Source organism: Atractosteus spatula, chromosome 9 (assembly GCF_055471065.1).
Source record: "Atractosteus spatula isolate fAtrSpa1 chromosome 9, fAtrSpa1.hap1, whole genome shotgun sequence".
Classification (NCBI taxonomy): domain Eukaryota; kingdom Metazoa; phylum Chordata; class Actinopteri; order Semionotiformes; family Lepisosteidae; genus Atractosteus; species Atractosteus spatula.
The window spans coordinates 16,212,538-16,233,497 of record NC_142714.1 but is presented as its reverse complement, the minus strand read 5'-3'; the positions used below and the strand labels follow the sequence as shown (position 1 = coordinate 16,233,497).

The 20,960-nt window shown below is 34.1% G+C and overlaps 1 protein-coding gene across 1 annotated transcript in view; it reads right to left on the bottom strand.

Moving 5' to 3' along the window:
- Window positions 1-20,960, bottom strand: part of fsip1 (fibrous sheath interacting protein 1) — a 102,928-nt gene that overhangs the window by 46,891 nt on the left and 35,077 nt on the right. The gene's annotated exons all lie outside the window — the stretch shown is intronic.

The following is a 20,960-nucleotide window of genomic DNA, read 5'->3' as shown; positions in this document are numbered from 1 at the left end:
TGCAATTCATACTATTTTAAAAAACATCAGATATTTAAGTCTTAACATTTTTTTTTCATTTCAGGAGTCCTGGTTTAGTCATCAGAGTACAAATCTGTGACCAACAGCCTGTAAAACTACACAAAAAGACCACCAAAGCAGAGCAGAAAAGCACAAAAAACAGTAAATAAGATTAACAAAGCAGACTATAATTGCATAACAATAAAACATAAAAAATAAACAAATATGCAAAAAGATGAAGGTTCAAACTAAAACTGCAACACCTATTAAATGTCTTATTAATTCTTGGTCGAGAAAGATTGTCATCCATGAATCCGATATGATTGGGAAAAAAAAACAATATGGCATACGTTAATTCTCTGGTAAATTGAGTGGGTGTTGACTCAAGAGATAAATGATTTGGCACAGTTTACCACAGCCATGGTGTGCTCTCTAGTTCTGACATCTCTGTAAGTGAGATGAAAGGAACCTTATACCATACCCCTTTATACAGCTGGGGTACCTTACTCAAGGATATAGCAGTATGGAAGCATTGCATTCTTGATCTTCTCTTAATAATGTAGTTTCAGGTCTCTAACCACCCGAGCACAATGGCTCTGTCCAGCAATTGATGACTTACAGTAATGAGTTAAATAGGAGTTTCAAGGAGCAGAGCCAAATAGTACATATGATTTGGACAAAACAATTAAAAATACTTTATTTATCAAGAAATCAAAAACAATTATTACAAAATATTGCATGAAACTGTAAGTGAACCAAATAGTTTTATTTCACTATCAAGAACAATTGCAAAAGTTTTCTTTTTAACTGAAAATTTCACTTTTCATTTGCAGGCTGAAAGTCATTAATGGAAACAAAGGAGGAAATAACTTCATTTATTGAAAAGGCTGTAAATGTTTACGTCTGGCTTAAATAATAATAAGCTACTTTAGTGTGCAGACCCCCTTGCAATGCAGACTCACTCCTGTGGTGTTATTGCCCATGTGTACCCATTACCACTCTAAAATATTTCAGAAAGGCAATAAACAGCACACAACCTGCAAATATCATGTCAGAATATCTTACATGAACAGTAAAGCAACAACATTTATGGACGGAGTGCTCCTTAAAAGTAGGCATTTCTTTGCCGTAAGGCCATTAGAGTATGGTTTTTATTAAAATTCGAAGAAAATATGTAACACACATTAATTAACAGGCAGACAGAGGAATAAATGAACGGAACTACAGAAAGATAGATACAGTATGGTCATTGTGGTTTTGTTAGAATGATTAGTTCAAGGACATCTGCAAATTCTCAAATATCTTTTGAGTTATTTTACAGAATATTATAAATGTACTCTAATACTATGCTGTACAAGTGATTACTTCTGAATGTGGCGCCTTGAAATTGATCCATACATTTCACATTCTGGAGACAAAATTAGAATAAACAATTCTACATCACCTTATTGAGGTGAACCACACTGCAGGTAAACCTTAAATGAGATAACTAAAGGCTCAGCACTGTATGTAACAGGCATATACAGTACTGTATAAAGCAGTTTATTGAATCTAAAGGCTTTGACTCATCTATATACTACAAAATACACCTTATAATGACAATATTATAAAGACAATCTCTATTTTGCTCATAGCAAACTTTTGCTTATTGCTCATGATCACTACAGCTATGCTCTAAACCATAATCAACAATACGTGGGGAAACCTTAAAAGGTGGAGCATAAACTTCAACATACTGTATACAGTAATTTTAGAAATGTTTCAAATGTATATACTGTATGCATCACTTTTGCACAGTATAAAACATTTTCACTTCCACACTGTATTGAGTTGCCTTATCACAAAAAATATGAATCATGTCTTTTCAAAGAATTGTAATGTATGGTTTTTAAACTTGACTTTTCTCAAAATTAATCAGTGCATTTCAAGGTAAAAGGTTCCTTAAAACCTCACTAGGAAAACTTACATTGAGAAGGATTAACAATTTAATCTATTATGTCTCACTGCATAATGCAATCTTATTTCAAATGTGATTTTAATTGAATAAATCCTTTAGTCTGACTTCATCTTTTTTGCATCTGTTTGGCATCAATTCATGCTGCCTCATGTATTTTATAAAGGTCCCTTTATTACATACTTTCCTATATGCTCTTGGCACCCATTTTACAAGACTCCCAGTCTTTATGGCACCATTAAAGTATTTTTGGCTTGTCTTCGTTTCTTCTCAAAAACTAAAGTGCTAATTGCAAGGAAAATGGTATCTGCTGGCTAAAACAAAAAAAATGTCATTTTAATTGAGATTACTTCTTATATAATTATACAAAAAGATAACACAGTACCCTTATTAAAAAATATATTTTGTGTTGTTAAGTCTGAGAAAATCACAATTTATTTATGTTGTTGTCAGATTGTTTACTTGCTCACAAAGCAAAGCTATCTTAGAAAATGAGTCAACCCAGGTTTTTAGTTAGAAATATTGTAAAGTTACAATGTTTGTTTTCTGCCTTAAACGCAAAAACATTTTCTATGATCTGAAAAAATGAATACTGATATTATATACCTTATATGTACAGTAATAGCTTTTCACAGTAAAATGAGGTATTGCAGGAACCTGTTCCTTGACCTGAGAATACTGTATTGGCTCAACGTAATGTAATTTCAAGATAGGATTCACCAAAAGTATACTCTCAAGCGTAAAGATACATTTTGAACTTATGTCATGATGGTGTCAATACAGTTGCGATCCAAACTATTTAAATCCTTTAATGCAGTCTAGTACTTCTAACTCTTTCAGAGCATCTGTAAAGCATGGGAAAAACCCAGTGTATAAAGGGAACATGGAACTTCCTGCACCCCGGGCTTAATTGTTTAGAAAAAAAAATACTTTTTTAAAAGAATACAACACTACTGTAACTCCTTTCTGTAGCCTTTATTTGCAAAGACAAATCACACTTAATAATGTGCATTTCATTCACTCAGTCATGCAGTCAAATACACGTATGCAAATAATAAAGCACTGAATTGATAAGCTTGAAAATTTCATGGTAGCCCCTACACTACATACTTTATATTCATTAAACATAAACAAGTAGGGGTTGTTTGTACATGATAAGCCTTTGTTGAATTTCAGATGTTAATTGAACTCTTAACTGCTAACGAATCAAAGGAACGTAAAAAATGTCAGACAATTTTAAACCAAACAAACCATAATTTGGGGAGCCTACCGGGAGCTCCTTGTCACGCAGACACATCGATGTTTTCCCTGGAAGACTGTGATTGTAGGAAGAGAAACAATCAAATGATAAGATCTAAACCCAAACATTTCTTGTCTTCTTAGGTCATTGCTTCATGTTGATATCCTAATGTGCTAGTATTTTATGTAATGATGCTTAAAACTAAAGGCTTCCTCCTTATAGAGAACAGAATGTATTGAATACAATCTACTTAGCTGTGTTGTTTCTTGTTAATGTAAACATTTAATGCAAAGCTATGTGTACAGTTCTGGTTCCTCAGGGACCGAGGGCCTTCTGTTTTTCATTCATCTATCTGCACAAAGAAGACAAATAAATCACCTAATTAAACTGACTTAACACATTTTCACATGATCTGAAGCAGACAGATTTAACCTTACACAAGATAATCTGCACACTGCACACAAGAGGCCATATCTAGTGTACCAAACAAATGTTCTGCTAGCATTTATAGTAAATTACAAAGCAAAAGATCTGAACGTCTGGAAAATAAAAGCAATGAAACAATTCAGCAGTAACCTGTACTGTACTGTAGGAGGTGCCATCTTTGGAATTAAACTGTTTGCATCACAGATGTTGAAGAAACAATAGCACTGCTGTAAGGGCGGTTTTAACCATAGATTAGATCCAGTTAAAAAGTTAAAAAGTTTACCCTTTCCAAATTCCCACATCTCTATTTGAATCAATTATCCCTTTCCTGCTACACTCCCTTTTTAAACTCTGGTTATGGTTACACAGCTTGCCTGGTGGAAAAAAGCTGCCATGCCCCATGCTGGAGGTGCCCAAAATGTGTTTTCAGCTGCAGTTTACTAATTAAATACTAGTTGCTGCACTAAATTCTGTTACCTGTTAAAACTAACTTAGAGCTCAATATGGATACCCTCTTCTAACTGTGGTACATTACTAGTGAACACAACCAACAAGGGATGAAGATTTTTCCTACTATTTAATTTTAAATGCATTTTATGACTGAGGTAAATTACAGAGCTACTGTTTGACTGTTTGCTTTATATTTTAAAATATGAACTCTCCAAGTTTAAAACTGTGTTTACATCTTTGTAAACTTGCAATAAGGAAAGTCGTCTTATCTTTTTCAATTTAAAATTTTATTTCAAAGAGATATTTTTTATGCCACTAAAGCTCATTTAGGCATTAAGGATCACAATGCTAGTGAACAAGAGGGAACCCTCTCAGTCACACTACATGTGGTGAGCATACTGGTGATGTCGCATCATCCAGGTTGGGGCTACACATTATTAATGGTGGACGGAAGTCCCCATTAACTGTAAAGAACTTTGAGTGGAGTTTCCAGAAAACCACTATATAAGTATAAGGATTTATGTATTTTAATGTATACTGTCATTGCATTACTTCACAAAACATCTAGGACAGGACATTTTTGAGCCTTACCAACTCTGGTGCTTGTGTCTGCTTCTCTAAGCCCTGATGTCACAGCTTACTATAATATAAAAACTGAATCAGGGTATAAAATGAGTCTGCACTGACACTGTTACTGATTATGTGACATAAGCCAGTGTGATTTATTAATAATACAGTAGTTATACTGACATTTTTACTGAATATGTGACAAAAGGCAGTGTGATTCATTGATAATATAACATAATAGTTGTGTTTTGCTACATTCATCTTTGGATGATTTGCATTGCAGGAGACACTTTCCAAACCACAGAACCCCTAAAGTTCCAGTTTGTACACTCTGCCACAGTATATTCTTGAAATTAAAATGCTGATATCATGAGAAAGAAAGACATTTAGGGATTACTTTTTTTAATAATCACGATTTTCATTATTCAAAGTTTTAAATAATGTGTTGTTGCAGAGATCTGAGTTAGCTTATAAAGACTAAATTAAATAGAAAACATAAGTTCAAAAGGCCAAAAACATGAAAGACATTTAAACTATTTAAAAAATTACAAATAGGTTGGACCTGTTGTGTAATTAAAAACAATGCTCTCCAAAGTTACTCATACCTCCAAAATAATTTCTCAACACAATCTTAATCTTTTTTACGCCAAACATAATGCTCATAAGCATGTCCCAAAAACTTTATTTTCATTTCATCTGATTATACACCTTAATTTCATTTGTCATGCAAGTCTGAGTTACCTCATTTTGTGTTTCACCCTCAAAAGAGGCCTCTTCCTTGCAACACAGCTATGAATGCCACATTCATGAAGACAATTTCGAATGGTAGTTTTTGGGACTTTTTATCCTGGCGATGCCAGTACTGTATGTATTGGAGATCTCCAAAAGTAACCTTTTGATTTATGGTTGCCTACTAAAAGACTTATTTCACACCTGGTAGTGGTAAGATCTAATGTATGGTACTTTCATCCTATCCCCATGAGAGCTTCCACACACCAGTAGCATTAAATGTCTAAATAATGGATGCTACAGTATAATGTGATACAGTAGATTGATCTTTTTTTATAGATTCTTTTATAGCCATCCCCTACCTGTGGTAGTCAAAAACCATTTTCCAGCATTTTTTCTGTCTTTCTATAGCCATGATGAAGCATGATGTTTTCTGTGTATCTGCTCCTTGCATACCATGGAAAATAGCACTCTACATAGTTATAGAGGTTTCCACTGCACTTCCAAAGAGCAGAATTTTACTGTCAATTTTGTTTTTATTTTCTCTGAAGCAATAGTGGGAAGTGTGAATAAAAGTGTCTCTTTTGTTTTTTGGATTGATTATGTGCTGTGCTATGATAATTACATTATAACAGCATTAGAATTTTTTAAGTGAGGCACATTATCCAATCAATAACTCTACTAATGATATTTCATTTCTGCTCATGATATTTTTGTTCCTATTTTACGTGATGCATAAATAAGTCTAGAAAGCACTGCAATTCAGTGTAACCAATATGGTGGAAATACAAGTACCTTAAGTTAACAGTAATTAAAATACAGCGCCTCTTCAGGTTAGCGTGAAGAATAATTCATCCATCCATGTATTTTCTCACCACTTCATCAAATGAATTATATTATTCTTACAGCTAAACTCTGTGTACTCGGTGTCATTAAACGTTAGTCTGCTTTTTTGGTATTGTATACTGATAAAATAATAGTAATACAACAAACTTTAGTACAAGATCTTAGTACAGGATTTAGTGTCCTTTTGTAAATTAATATTTCTGTTGCAAAGCAGTAGATTCTGTCTATTAGGTGAGAGTGCCTTCTGTTGCTATGTTTTCCAGTATTCCAAAATTCCAATTTCCAAGGAAAAATAATGATTTTTTTTTACCCAAAGAGTTCAAGAACAATTACCAAACCACTGACTTTAACATCGCTAATTAATCTGTCCAAAATAACCTTACTGTGTAAATATACTTTTTTCTTGGATTATAAACAAAATTTGTCAGAAGTGTATATTCTTCTGTAGGTACTATATATTAAGAAGTGTAGGCTGTTATTAAATATGTTGTGACAGAAAAGCATACTTATAGTCAGAGTTCTGTAAACTGGTTCAAATTTAAGCTTTCAACTTATTGTAAATTGTCTGCTGCAATAAGCACCATCAGGAGCTCCACTTAAAAATGACATAATGACATAAAAATAATGGGAAAAGTGACATTCTTAAAAAAGAAAAAAATAGAACATGCATTTAGTTATATTCAAGCCACAAGGCACTCAGGGTGTTTTTCTTTACAATGATGACTGAATGAGCTTATGATTTTTTTAGCACTGATTCTGCAGAGTATGTTTTAAAGTGTTATATTTAAATCTCCAAATAGCAAACATATAATTTTTCATCTGTTTCCACTGCTTTCTTGAAAAGCACGCATAACAACAAAAATTGCTTGTGGCCACAGTGAAGGTTTTTGATGTGTTCTCTCTAAAGCCACAATACTGACAAGCTCAAGCCCATTAAAAAAAAACTTTCACAAAGTTAAACTTACTTAAAAATTACAGTTAATTAGCCAGAAGCCTTCCAGAAACTGTCTTCATCAAAAATAAACATTCACTTTTGCTTTATCTTCTGTAAACATTACACCTGTTAAAATGTAAATTCACATGCAAAAAAAGATCATAATATTATATTATACTCATTATGTTACACATTATATTATACTCCAAACTAAGCAATTTATTTTATTTTATTCAGATTTGTATACAGAACAAAACTTTTATTTTTTCAAAATTGTTGTGTCTTTTTGAAGTACAGTATATACTGTATCTGAAAATCATAAGTAGTGAAAATTGATAATGATGCTAAGAATCATTATCTGCTAAGAAATGAATTTTACAGACCTAAACATGTGAGGCAGTATTATACTGTATGAATGTACTCCACAAGCTGTTTGGGTTAAGTAAAGCTCATTCACAGACATTTTACAGTACCTCCATGCAGAAACAACTCAATGAGGTTTTGTGGCAGCTTAAATACTATGGTGACTATCAATGCTGCACACAAAAAAAAACGATGAAGAAATTACCATTTAAAAACCTAGGAAAGGTATTTATAATACAGGATAATCTCTTTAACAATGTTAAGTCTAATTTTGTTGTTTTATTTTTTTTTTCAAAATAGCAAATGGAGCTTAGAATATACAACTGCTGGAATTAATAAGACAAATCTTAAAACCATCCAATCTTGAGAAGGAATTTCCAAAGCTATTAGAAATATGCATGTTCTTAAAAGAGTAAATACACATACAGTGTATTCTATATTCATGTCTATTAATCTAATATTACACGTTCTTTAGATTAAATGTTATTATTGTATTGATACTGTAATGTTGATTGTAGCGTTGATGTTTGTTCTTATCTGATTTTTATTTATTAATCTTTGTTTGAAAATGCAATATAAATGTTGATCACAAAACAGCAAATAGGAAAGTGAAGATGTTAATGTCCTTCTGGGGACAAATATCATTGGCAAAAAAGGCAAACTTTTCAAACAAAACAAATTCAGAGTCCTTGGTAAGAATCTGAAATCAGGGCCCATCAGTTTATTCAAAGAAACCTTTATATGGTCAAGGCTATCTGTGCATATATGATGGATATCTGAAGGATTTTCATCTGACCAAGGAAAAGGATCTACAGCAACATTCGAAAACATTTACTGTAAATTAAAAAGAAATCCAAATAAGATATACTGGGTACTGTACAAAAGGAACAGAGAATAAAAAAAGAATCAAAGTGAAAAACAAAATATCAAAAAACAATTAATGTACTTGTTTTCATAACAGGTTAATGGATAAAACAGTGTATTTACAGTATAAGAGGTGAATACCAAAAATTCAGATGATGTAACTAATGGAGTACCACAGATTACAGTATTAAGACCGCTGCTTATTAACCTATAGATTCTGATTAAATTAGTAAACTAGGCTACTTCACAACTGATACCAAATTAGGGGGATTAAACACAAAAATGGCAAAGGAAATTCATGGAAATTCAAGGTAGCACTTCTAAGCCATATTGTTAAAAAAAAATGACACCCCCACTTCTTTAAAGAAATGACTGGGTGACATCCTCGGATCATTTGGCTACTAGCTTTGGCTTTGCAATTTGGGTCGCCGGTCCACTAAAAGGTGATCTTTCATCCCAGTTTTAGGTCTTTAGCAAAATGACAGAGATTTTGCTCTAAGATTTGCCTACAATTAACTCCGTCCATTTTCCCCCCAGTCCCTGATGATGAGACACAGGCCCATAACATTATGCTACCAACACTATACTTGACAGTCATCATGGTGCTGTGTAGGTGGTGCGCTGTGTTGAGTCTGTGCCAGAAGTAACACTTGACATTTAAATCAAAAAGACAATTTTTCCTTTCTGATCACAGAATCATTTGCCACATATCAACAAAATGCTTTGTTGCAAAGCAATTTTGTGCAGTTGAACTTATTTTCATTTCCCATAGAAAAATGGCAAAAGGTGATTACATGGAAATATATTTCCACAGTTTTATACCTAATTGTCAGAAAAATATATATCTTTGCATCAAAGAAGAGTGTTTTTCCTTACGGATGAATGATATCAAATTGCAGGAAATTTCTGCAATTTCCCTCACGGGATCAATAAAGTATCTATCTATTTTAGTTTTTAATTTTTCATACCGGCAAAGTAAGAAATTAGGTTTTGAGTACAATTTGAAGGCATTCTACACAATCTCTAGAAAATCCTAGGCAAAGTATAAAAAAACTTTCTACCAAAGACTGCCTAGGCACTTTACTGTATATAATGCCGGCTTTGTTTTTGGCTGTTTGTGAAATGTGAGTTGTTTCACCCACACCTTATTCTTATTCCTAGAACACGTAGAGCCGATGATGCTTACCCATGCATGTGCAGTGAAAGTGTTTTTAGCTTCATATTCTTCAATCAGTGGCATTCAAAATTGAAAAGAAAAAGCTAGTGATCGAGTCATCTCAATGAAAGAACAGTTTTATACCTAACTGTCAGAGAAATATATCTTTGCATCAAAGAAGAGTGTTTTTCCTTACGGATGAATGTTATCAAAAATTAGTTGCTGAAGTGGCAAATGCTAAAAGCACATCGAGAAAGGGACCTCAACAGTACTTGTTAATTGAAAAATGGTTGTATGACTGAAAAATAATCTAATAAAGCCAAGAAATAAGCAGCACTGTCTTGTACTATGTTTCTGACAGCGAACTGTTTGATGTACTTCAGATGACACATTTATCAGTTGAACATGGTGGACTTGACAGGTCATAGAGCTCTCAACTAAAGAATATAATGTAGCATAATATGAGAATATTACTCATCATTATACTGAACTTTTTTTTCAGTTGTGCATGCCTTGTCAGCAAAAGCAGAAAGGGTCTAAAAAATGTCATCGTTAAACTGTTCATTTGTTCTGAATTTAATTCTTGTTATCAAGTTGATCTAATTGATTTTCAAAACCCATCCAGATAGTGAATTTCAGTTTATTTTAGTTTACCAAGACCAGTTTGCAAAATTTGTTGTTCGTAAACCTCTCAAGACCAAAAGAGCTGAAGAGGTGGATTACAGATTGATATTCAGTATTTACTCTTATAGGAGCTCTGTCTGTCTAGCAGCCTGACAATGGTAGAGAGTTTGCTAATAGCATTGTTTCAAGCCTCAAGGAATAGTGGCCTGAACTGAAAAGTGTGCACAGGAAACACTGCCACAGTCAAAACCAGGGGAGCATCAAAAGAGCGAATCAAGATACTGTATTAAATATGATCACAACATGGATGCAGGATGGGAAAAATGGATATTGGACTGAAAGTCTTTGTCCAGTTAAGTTAATGAAAAATAGCATACCATGCTAGTACACAGAGGTTATCTTGACGCATTTTGGCTGCAAAATGAAAGTTGGTTTTAAAAGCATCAAATCTCCCACAAGATATTTTAAAAAGGAGGAAGAATTAGAAGAGATTGTTGACTCAAGTGAGATAATATACTGTAAATAATGAGAGGGGGTGAAATTGTTTTCCAAGCTCAACCTGAGCCTACCATGACAAGCAAAAAAACATTTGCAGAACAGTGTATATCATCTGAGGGAAGTATGTCATGTGATTTACATGTGTGTGCCCCAAACCTACTAGTGGAAATCATCAGCATCAAGACAGTGGGCGGCACACTCATGTTATGTGTGGCAATAGTTTGAGTAAGGATGAAGAGGAAGAAGGATTTGAGCTCACACGTCTTTGTGCTGTCTACGTGTTAACAAGTGAAATGCTTTTAGTAGTCAGCAACATGTCAAGGTTAATGCAGAGCAGCAAGCAAAGAAAATGAAGACAATCTACCAAATCATTTCTGCCAGTTCAGTAAAGTGTAACAGTTCGAGTTCCTGACCCTGAGGTTGATAGAGGAAGAGGCGTTGCTCGCAATGTTTTGGCCGTGGTCATGGATATGAGAGGTGATGGGTTTTATCATCTACGTACAAGACAAGGAATTTTAATTCACTGCATGCAAGATCGTAGTTCACAGAATGACAGAAAGGATTCGTAGGATTAGAAGAGGCCCCAGTAAACATAGAAATATCTCTCAGATAAGCAGCTACTCAGCTATCTACAGGGAATAGAAAAGGATTTAAGTGCGTGAGCAAAAGTGCCAATCCATGAAATGTTTTTGAGTGAAGAAAAAGTTACTTTGCAGTTCCAAGTAAACTTTTATAACATTATGTACATGTTTTTCATTCATATTTTATTATTAAATATTAAAAAGTTACAAGCTTTCCTTACAAACACTTTGCTTAAGTTAATTTTAGTGTTTCATATACACTGTACAGTAATGCCTAGGTATTTTACATAATAGTACTGAAGTACTGAAAATAATATGAAAATATTTTTTTCATTCTTGTTCAAAAACAGTAAGGCGTTAAATAGAATGTCTATGAATTTCAAACATTTCCTGTTTTTTTTTTACTTTGATGGTAACATCTTACATAATCTTGCAAGGCACTGTATATGAACATTGCATAAAAGCAGATTTTTGGATAACTTATATAGTATAAAGAGAAAATATTGCTCTTTGAAACAGGTAATCAATCTAAATAGAGTTTGTTCTATAGTTCCAGTAAAAAAAAAGTGTGTTCAAGTCCTCAGTAGAACATTTAAATTATTTGGAACTTGAATTACTTAGTTCTGAGAATTGTGAAACCATTTGCTCAACTTGTATTTGCAAGGTAACCTGGAACAGGGAAAGCTGAAAGGCCTTTTTTTTATTTGGATCATGCCACGTGGAAGAAGGCAACCTGCCAAAGAATATAACCCTGAATTAAAGACACCGCAAACTGTGGCAAAAGCTCTTGGTATTCCCTACAGTAGCACTGATGATGTTATTGTTTCTAATTAATCTGGTCACCCTTATGCTATTGCTTCCCCTAATCTCCTGCAGGCACCAGAGGATCCTAGCAACTTTTCTGCACAGAGTACAAAAACAGACTACAAGCCTTCACAATTCAAGAGCTCCCCTTTGTTCACAACAAAATTCATATAACAGACCGAATATTCTGCTACAATTTTAAGGGTTACATAATATAAAGAAACCAACAGATGCTATTATCAGTGAAGCAGTCCACCTTAAAAAAAGTATTAAACTGAACATCTTTAGCTGATTTACTAAGCCACTGCTAAAATTACCTGCTATCCAGCTGACATGAATGTAATCACATTGTACTGCTTAAGAACAGAGCATGGTTAAAAATGAAATTTGCTTGCGTATGCCACTGTTTCTTCAGCTGTAATACTGTATCTTTTCTATCTGATACATTTTAGCTTATAATGTGGTTGGGTGTATTTCTGAAAAATTACATATCCTAATCACTTAACATTCCTAAAGAATTAGAAAATAAATCCGAGGTCATAGTAAATTCATAGTTTGTGGGTGGTCTGGCACACAGAGATCTAAGTTTGCAGAGATTAAAACTGTGAAAAAGGCTTTTCCCGAAAATAAACTGTTAGAACACAAAGGATTTGAGAAATGTATTAAGATCACACAGAGATAAATTGTTTTCACATCTGAAATTTTGTATGCTTCATGGCCGTGCTGCTTTTGCTAAATTATAGATACATTTTTCAATTCTAAAAGTTACAGCACTGTATATGTAATTCTTGTTATATATTATGAACATAAAAGAAAAGAGCCTTACATTATTATTTTGTTACCTATCTCGACATATATACAGTATGTAGACAACAAAATGTTAACAAATCTAGGACCTAAAGCAGTTTATACAAGAAACTGATTTACGACCAAAACATTTTACCAAAACAAGTTTAAGAACTGGTGTGAAAATTCCAAATAGTAAACCTAGGACTTCATTTTGCATGTTAAAATCTTCTTGCTATAATATTGTACTAGTCTGAACTGTGGTTAATTTTTATACCTATTTGAACGAATGTTTGTTTTTATGAAGGTAAATTCTAATTTTGAATGGGTAGACTCCTTTCATCAGTCTGTACTTACAGTATTTAACAGCACCTAATTGTGTTGGAGAAAATTAAGGTAGGTGATAAATGGTAAAAGATAAAATAGCCCTTTCAGGAAGTCTGTGGGATGTCCATCTTACAGGAAATCAGTTTTTTTTGCATATCTATAGTGTAATGTCCAGCAGTGGAAGAAGGCTCACTTGTCATACATACAGTATCTCATAGTCATCTTACATTCTTGTCACATGCCTGCTGAAGTTGATGTTTGGTATATGCTGCTTTTAGTGTAGGTGGGAGATTAAGATAAAAAAAAGCATTAGTTTCCTGGAAATTGACTGAGCACCACAGAAGTTAAAGTAAGATTAGTTGACCAGGACTGGAGCAAAGCAACCCCTAGGTCCTTGAAGAATGTGGTACTGCTGGTGTTCACATCTCTGCTCCAGTCGGCCTTCAGCCTCTGGTGTGCAACTGCATAGCCAGTGATGTGTTAAAAGTTGAATGACTCAGAGATGGGCAGGTCAGAGGAGTTGGCACACACTTCCTTATTCTCCCCTGTGTGCTGTCACAGGGTGTGAAAGTCAAGATGTGAACACATACAAACTGGCTATAGTAAATCAGGTGGGTGCAACAAAAACTTAAGCTGTATTTTCATAAGCTCTGTTTTAAATAAGTTCATTTTTTCTGAACTAATATTATATATGTATTTAAGCATAACTTCATTAATAATGGAATTTGAGAATCCATATATGGGTATAAATGTGTGATCCTAGGGTCTTTAAGATAATTTACAGGAACCAAATGGGAGCTATTTGACAAGCTTGAAAAACTGCATTATGTAATGAAATCTGATTGCATTCTAGTGGTTTAGTGCTATTTATGAGAATTGTAAACGAACCCTTTAAAAGTATAACAAAAGGTGCAATAAATGTCCATTTTCTTAATTACAACCAATAGGCTTCTGCTACCTTGCAGACCTATCCAGTCCAATCTATTCAAGTTTCAAATGATTATATAAAGATCCTGGGGTGGGGAAAACTAGTTCTGAGGGAATTCCCTCTGTGATGAAATGAGGTTTAGTAGATGTTTATGTGGTCAGTAACTCAGCACAGTGCACCAGTGCTATTAAGTTGGTTGCCTATGATTAAGCTCCCCTTGTTTAACTACCTTCCTCTGTTACTTTTGGTACTGTATGTAGTCACCAGGATCAGGTGTAAATTAGAAGATAGATCAGTAGAAAGTGGAGCTCTGTAAATGAAACCTTTATGCTCTATCTGCTTTGAGATTATAGATTCTGGGTTGGAATCTTCTTCCTTGGATGTTAGAGTAGGTGACTAAGGTCGAGTTAGTCACCTTCATGTCACATTGAAAAGCCTTTAGATGAGCTAAAGTGAGTGATGGTGGTGGTGCAAACTGGTGGGGGGGCTACTAACACTACAGTAGTTACTGCTACAAGGGCCACATTGCAGTTTTTAATCAGGACAAGGCTGAAGAAGGGGGAGATGAGTAGATGATGAATCTGCTCCAGTCATTGTGGGTTATTCGAAAGGAGAAAGACTAATGGAGGTCTTTTGTAAGCTGCCATACATCACATTTTATTTAATATAATTGTTCATTTTTTAATTAAAATTGTAGTTGCAAAATGTTTTTGTTTTGGCTCAAATGGTTCTGTCAGCTGAAAAAGTCTATAAGAATATTCTGGAATCAATCTACAAATAGAGTAGTTTTTAATGGACTGTATTTTTGATGACTTAGTCCTTTAAAGTAGTGGTGTATGCTTACCAGTATGCTTACCGGTATGAAGGAAGAATAACATAGTATACAGAAACACATTTACCCACCTATATCCTGTATATCCTGTTACTTAAAAGGCAAGAGCTTTCTTTTTAGCTTTAGTAGTCTAACCCCTAAGCTATTTTTTGCAACTATTTAAACACATTTATGTTACCTTACATTTAATACTAATTTTAATAGGAAGTCTCATTTCCCTGTTCTGTGACTCATCAGCAGCACCTGAATGAGCTTGGACAAATTAGGACAATGTTACACAGGAGAGTATTAACTAACTCCTTTGTTCTGTGTTGTGATGGTCATCCAAGAATCAAGTCAGGTGAAACACTGAACCACAGAATCCTTGAGATGATTGTTTAAGTAGCAACACATAACTGCAAATTCCAAATTTATTCAGGTAAAAAAGAAGAGACCAAAGAGAAACTTATGTTTTTTTTCCCCAACGCATTTAAGACCTTTCTCTTTTTAATTTTTTTTTAGACTTTCAGAATGATCAATATTCATTTCTCTGTAGATCTATGTAGATCTAAATTTGTAATGAGATCAACTGTAAAAAAACTTCAAGAATTTTGTGAATGAAATCCCATTTCTTCCCATATTTTTTTTTCTAGTGACAAGGTCATTTTCACAATTTTGCTCCTTCTGTTCTTTCTCACGAAAGATAAAAACTTGCTTCAGGGGAAAAGACCATTTTTCTGAAAACTATTTCTGGGGTGAAATTCCCCCCTGTGGCATAATGTGGCATTGCATTATGTAAAACAGATGTATTAAAGATCTTATTATTTTCGAATGTGCCCTGTACTGAGAAGATATTGCATACAATATAACTGATATGCAATTACAAAACTGAAATTGATCCGGATATATGCATGAAAAAATGTCTTCAAACAAAAAATTGCCACTTTATTCTCACTTGTTTGCTGGAGTCATAAATGTTTGGAGTGGCCAAATTTAAGTGTCGTCTGAAAAATGAGCTCTGAAAATACAGTGGCAACTTTGTTCCAAGACACAAAAATACACATTTACGGAGGAAATAATCAGATCTGTCTGCAATTTACACTTATTATGTGGTGCACAAAATGAGTTTGTTGAGATAGACTATAACATTATTTTCAAAGCTATAGTAAAATGTAAAGATTCACTTTGGCTTTCACATTAAGTTTCGTCTTATCTGTTTCTCCTTTCATAGAAAATATGAAGCTCTCTTGCATGCCTAGACACATGTAGTCATAGATCACCAGGAATGGCAACAGAAAAAGAAGTCACTAGGAAAGTGACCATGGACTATGAATGACACACATTTTGACATGACAAAGACATTTGGGAAAGTTTATGGAGTGTATAGTATAGTAACATAGTATATAATTACCTTTTACTGGAGTATTCAGTGAGTAAAGTACAATGTAACCATAATATGCAAATGTCAAGTGCCAAGCCATTTCTAAGGTTTATGTTAAGGATGGTGTAAGATCATTTGAATGTAATCATTGTAAAACTTCATATATTATCAGTGCATAATGATAAAAGACAGACAGTCCTAAAAGGTTGTCTTTTAGTTGTATGGTAGCAAAAACTAAAAATGTCCAAATAAAATGAACAATAAAATTCCCACATACATGATCATCAGTTGAAATACTGTTATGGATATTTAATCAATCCAATTACTTAAGCAAAAGGATATCGCTCTGAGAATTTTTCAAATAATATTTATTATTTTAATATTTTATCTAGATCTCCGAAGACAGCAACATGTTTAATATTTGACAAAGAAGCAACACACAAAATAAATAGAAGAGAATTAAAGAACCACCCCAATTTAATCCAAAGGTATCTGGCCCATGGTATTCCATTTTCATCTGCAAACTCTTACTTTAGGATCAGCTCTACCATAACACTGTTTGTTATTAACAGATAATGTTTAACAGTACTATAATGTTTAAACAAAGGGTCTGCCTTTTTGTATACTGTATATGCATTTTGTCATGTTGTACAGAATGTTAAGGAAATGCTGCCAGCAGAAAAAAAGAACATTTTTATCACAATACTTTGCAGCATAAAAACAAAATACGAAAAAAGCTAAAAGAACTTACCCGTCATAACATCAGAAAACTAATCGCAAATATACAACACCTGGTATAATATGGATTGTCCAAAACAAGGTATTAAAGTATCTTGTGTTTACCATTCAAGTCATTTATCCTAAGAGTTAACATACTGTAACCTGGAGTCAGATTCATACTACCTGTCATTACCCTCCAAAGGCCAGATGAGACCTCATCATTTGTAGATGAACCTACAATCAGCTTTCCCAAAGATTTAAAATGGGAGAGACCATTAAATGCATTGACTTTGCATTGCATTGCATTAAATGCATTGACTGATGTTTGATTTAGCATGGAAAAATCCACATACAGTAACACTGCAACAATATTGTATAGTCAGAAGCAAAACACGGTGTCTATGGCTGTTGACCAAAGTCAGTCCATAAATTAAATAAAAACAATCTGAATGGGAATTATAGGAGTTAGATGGGTGTGGAAGCCAGTCATTATACACTAAACACTAAATCAACAGTCCCAACACCCACAAATCCGTATGATTTAAGAAATACATTTCAGATGCCAAATGACCCTCTAGTGAACCGACTGACTTTCAAAAGCATTATACCACTATGACAGACATTCACATTTGGGGTGAATTTCTATCAATCTTCTTACATTGATGATATCAGGAAGGAAGCTGGGCATTTTAAAATGTTCTACTTAACCAAATGTGCATCAGACTGTCATAAAACTGTTAAAACACAACTCGGCCCACCGGTACACTTTGCACCTTAATTAAAATTAAACATTTGAACAACAATTAAACTTAAACATTTAATTTAGTCATTGCTGTCCCATATTATATTAAGTTCCATCATATCAAAAGTACATTCCTTTCATAACTACATTTGTTCAACCAACCTGTTTCAGTGGTGAAATTATAGCTACAGTATGTCTGAAGAGCCCTAAAAGAGATGAAACACCTGTCCATGGCTGCTTTATATACAAGAACCTAGTGTTACCAGTGTTGTGAAACTGCTGAAGTTATTAATATTCATATTTTGTCATTCAAAACAACTTGCTAGATAGACAAAATATATAAATATATGGAACGTGGCACATCCGTTTAGGTTTCACCTTTCACAATAATAATCTGACATCAAGATTTCTTAATTATGCTTTTCTATAGAAGCCCATATAGTAATCTACCCCTTAGGTATGAGCGCTACTATTTAAGACTTGCAGAAAAGAGCCAATGAACATATAAAAAGTCACCATAAATGATACACTGCTCTGTCTATGGTGCAGTAAATATCTAGACAGGGAAAGACACTAGTCATTAAAAAGGGTGGCCACCATTTGGATTATATTTTTAAAACCAGGATCCACTGCTGCTTGTCTGTTAAAAACTGCTGTCCAGTAAAACAAATTTTCCTCTTGAAAATACAAATTACAGCTTACAGTAAATTGAATTCATGCAGGATTGCCAATATTTACAGCGAAACAGACTGAAATAATTATCACCTTTGTAAAATTATGCAGCTTTGCTGAAAAAGGAGGGAATGAAAAAAACAGAAAAAGAAACTGCATACCAAGCAACCATATTGTAATGGTGTCACACTGTAAGTCTGGGCAGGACACTTTGTATTGAGATCAGGCTATAAACAGTAGTATGCCAGGACAGCGATCAACTAGGCCAATTAAGTGACCTCAGATTTTGCATCTGCTAACGATTTAACATCATAAAGGACAAATAGTTTGAACTGTAATATGTGTGGCACTGAAACATTGCAAGTGTCTTATTATATTGTAGAAGCTGTTTTTAAAGGGAGCTTATAAAATGCAAAACACACAGTCCTAAAAGATTCTGAGGCCTGCCAAGCCACCCTTGGAAGTTTATTACAATTTCCATATTCCACACCACTGGGAGACAAAAAAACCCACTGGATTTTACTAATATATAAGATCTCTACCATTTAGCTTAGAGCCAAGAACATCTTTTATTAACACATCCATTTTGCAATTATAGTCTTTATCAAGGGCAATAAAATACATTTATTTATTCAGGGAACACAAAACCACAAGTTTAAAGGCATTTGCCTATATTGTCACGTCTTGTTAGTGCCATAATTTTACTTATTATGTGTGTATATCTTTAGATTCCTTTCTGTCACTCCTATTTACTGTATATTGATATTTGCTTTAGACCTACAGTATACCAGGTAAAGTAGGTTCTGAACTGACAACACTCAAGTAATGGTAAGGATTTATTGAACATAGGATCAAAGTCTGGAAACAAGAGGGGGACATTCAGCATCTAGCTCATTGTTTACTGGCAAATTGGACCTCAGGATCGCATCCACACATTCCATGAAAAAAGCAATGGTACTAGCTTTAAAAACAGCTTCAATGCTGACTCATACTGTACTATGTACCTCATGTACATAGTAGACATTTATCTAAAAGAAATCCAATGACAATTACTATACTTGTTTCTGTAAAATGTACTACTAAATATGGTCTATTTGCAGTGGAATGTTAAATTCACTTGTCCCAAGGACATGGGAGATTGTTAAGGACTTACAGAACATAAGTGGGTTAATCTGGTGCTAATGCACTTAGAAACAATACCTAGCAAAAGCTTACTACCTATAGACATTATTTTTCAGCAGGGGGCCCTCCCTGGAAGTCTGTAATAACTGGTAACTAACAGGTTTTCCTCTAAACTGTAGAGGATTGGTGAGATTTACAGTGCCCTCCGTAGGATTGGGACAGTGAATTCAAAATCGCTATTCTTGCTGTATACTTAAGCAATTCTGGTTTGAGATGAAAAGATAAATATGAGGTACAAGTAAAGAATGTCACATTTTATTTCTGGGTAATTCTGTAATTACTTGCTGTACCATTTTAGAATAATAACACCTTTTATATCCAATCCCCCCATTTCAGGTGAGCATAAGTAACGGGAGAATTGGCTGCCAGGTGTTTCTTATTGGTTAGCTGTTTCTTGTTCCACTGTTCATGTATACAGACTGTGAATGTGTAGTTTTGGATTTAGTGTTTGCTCTTCCCTTTGGTGTCTGCCTTTGGAGTCAGTAAGCCTAAACCAACATGAAGAGGAGAATTGTCTATAAGAGAAAAGAAAGCAATATGGATGCTGAAAAAGAAAGAAACCACTGGTATACTTAGCAAATGGCAACGAGCAACTGCATGACAGAAAAGTTACCAGAGCTGTGAAGAAAAACTCTAAAACAACTGTTGCTGAAATCGCCAACGACCTCCACAGTGCAGGGGTGAAGGTATCAAAATCTACTCTTCGCAGACAACTTTTACAGACGAATTACAAAGGCTACACCACAAGATGCAAACCTCTCATCAGCACCAAAAATAGAAATGTCAGATTACAATTTGCTAAACAAGTACAGAAGATGAGCCAGTAGAGTTCTGGAACAAAGTGGCATGCATAGCCACCTCTGAAACTGCCTCACTCACCTTTATTGATGATGTAACTAATGACTATAGCTGCAGAATGACTTCAGAAGTGTACAAAAACACCTTGTCTTCCTATGTACAAGAAAATGCATTTAAAAATGCTCATTCGCTTAATGGTCTATCATGCAGGTAGACAATGACTCAAAACACACTGCTAATACAACCAGGTTCATCAGTAAAAAAATGGGAAAGTTTTGGACTGGCCAAGACAAAGTACAGTCTGAAGGATTTAACTGAAATTATGTAAACCAGGCTTACAGTGCATAACTACCTGTACTATATAGAAACAAAGGAACATGATTCTTTGTTAGATAACTTAAGTGTGATCCTCCCCCCTTATGAAACATGGCCACATTTAGATGTTTTCCAGTTTAATTGTGTTTATAGCTTGCATTTACTTTAGCCTGAAATAATTTCCATTTTTTCATGTTACCCTTTTCAGCTTTACAATTCTTTTACCATGGTTTCACTGTATTAGAATAATTCAGCAACTATT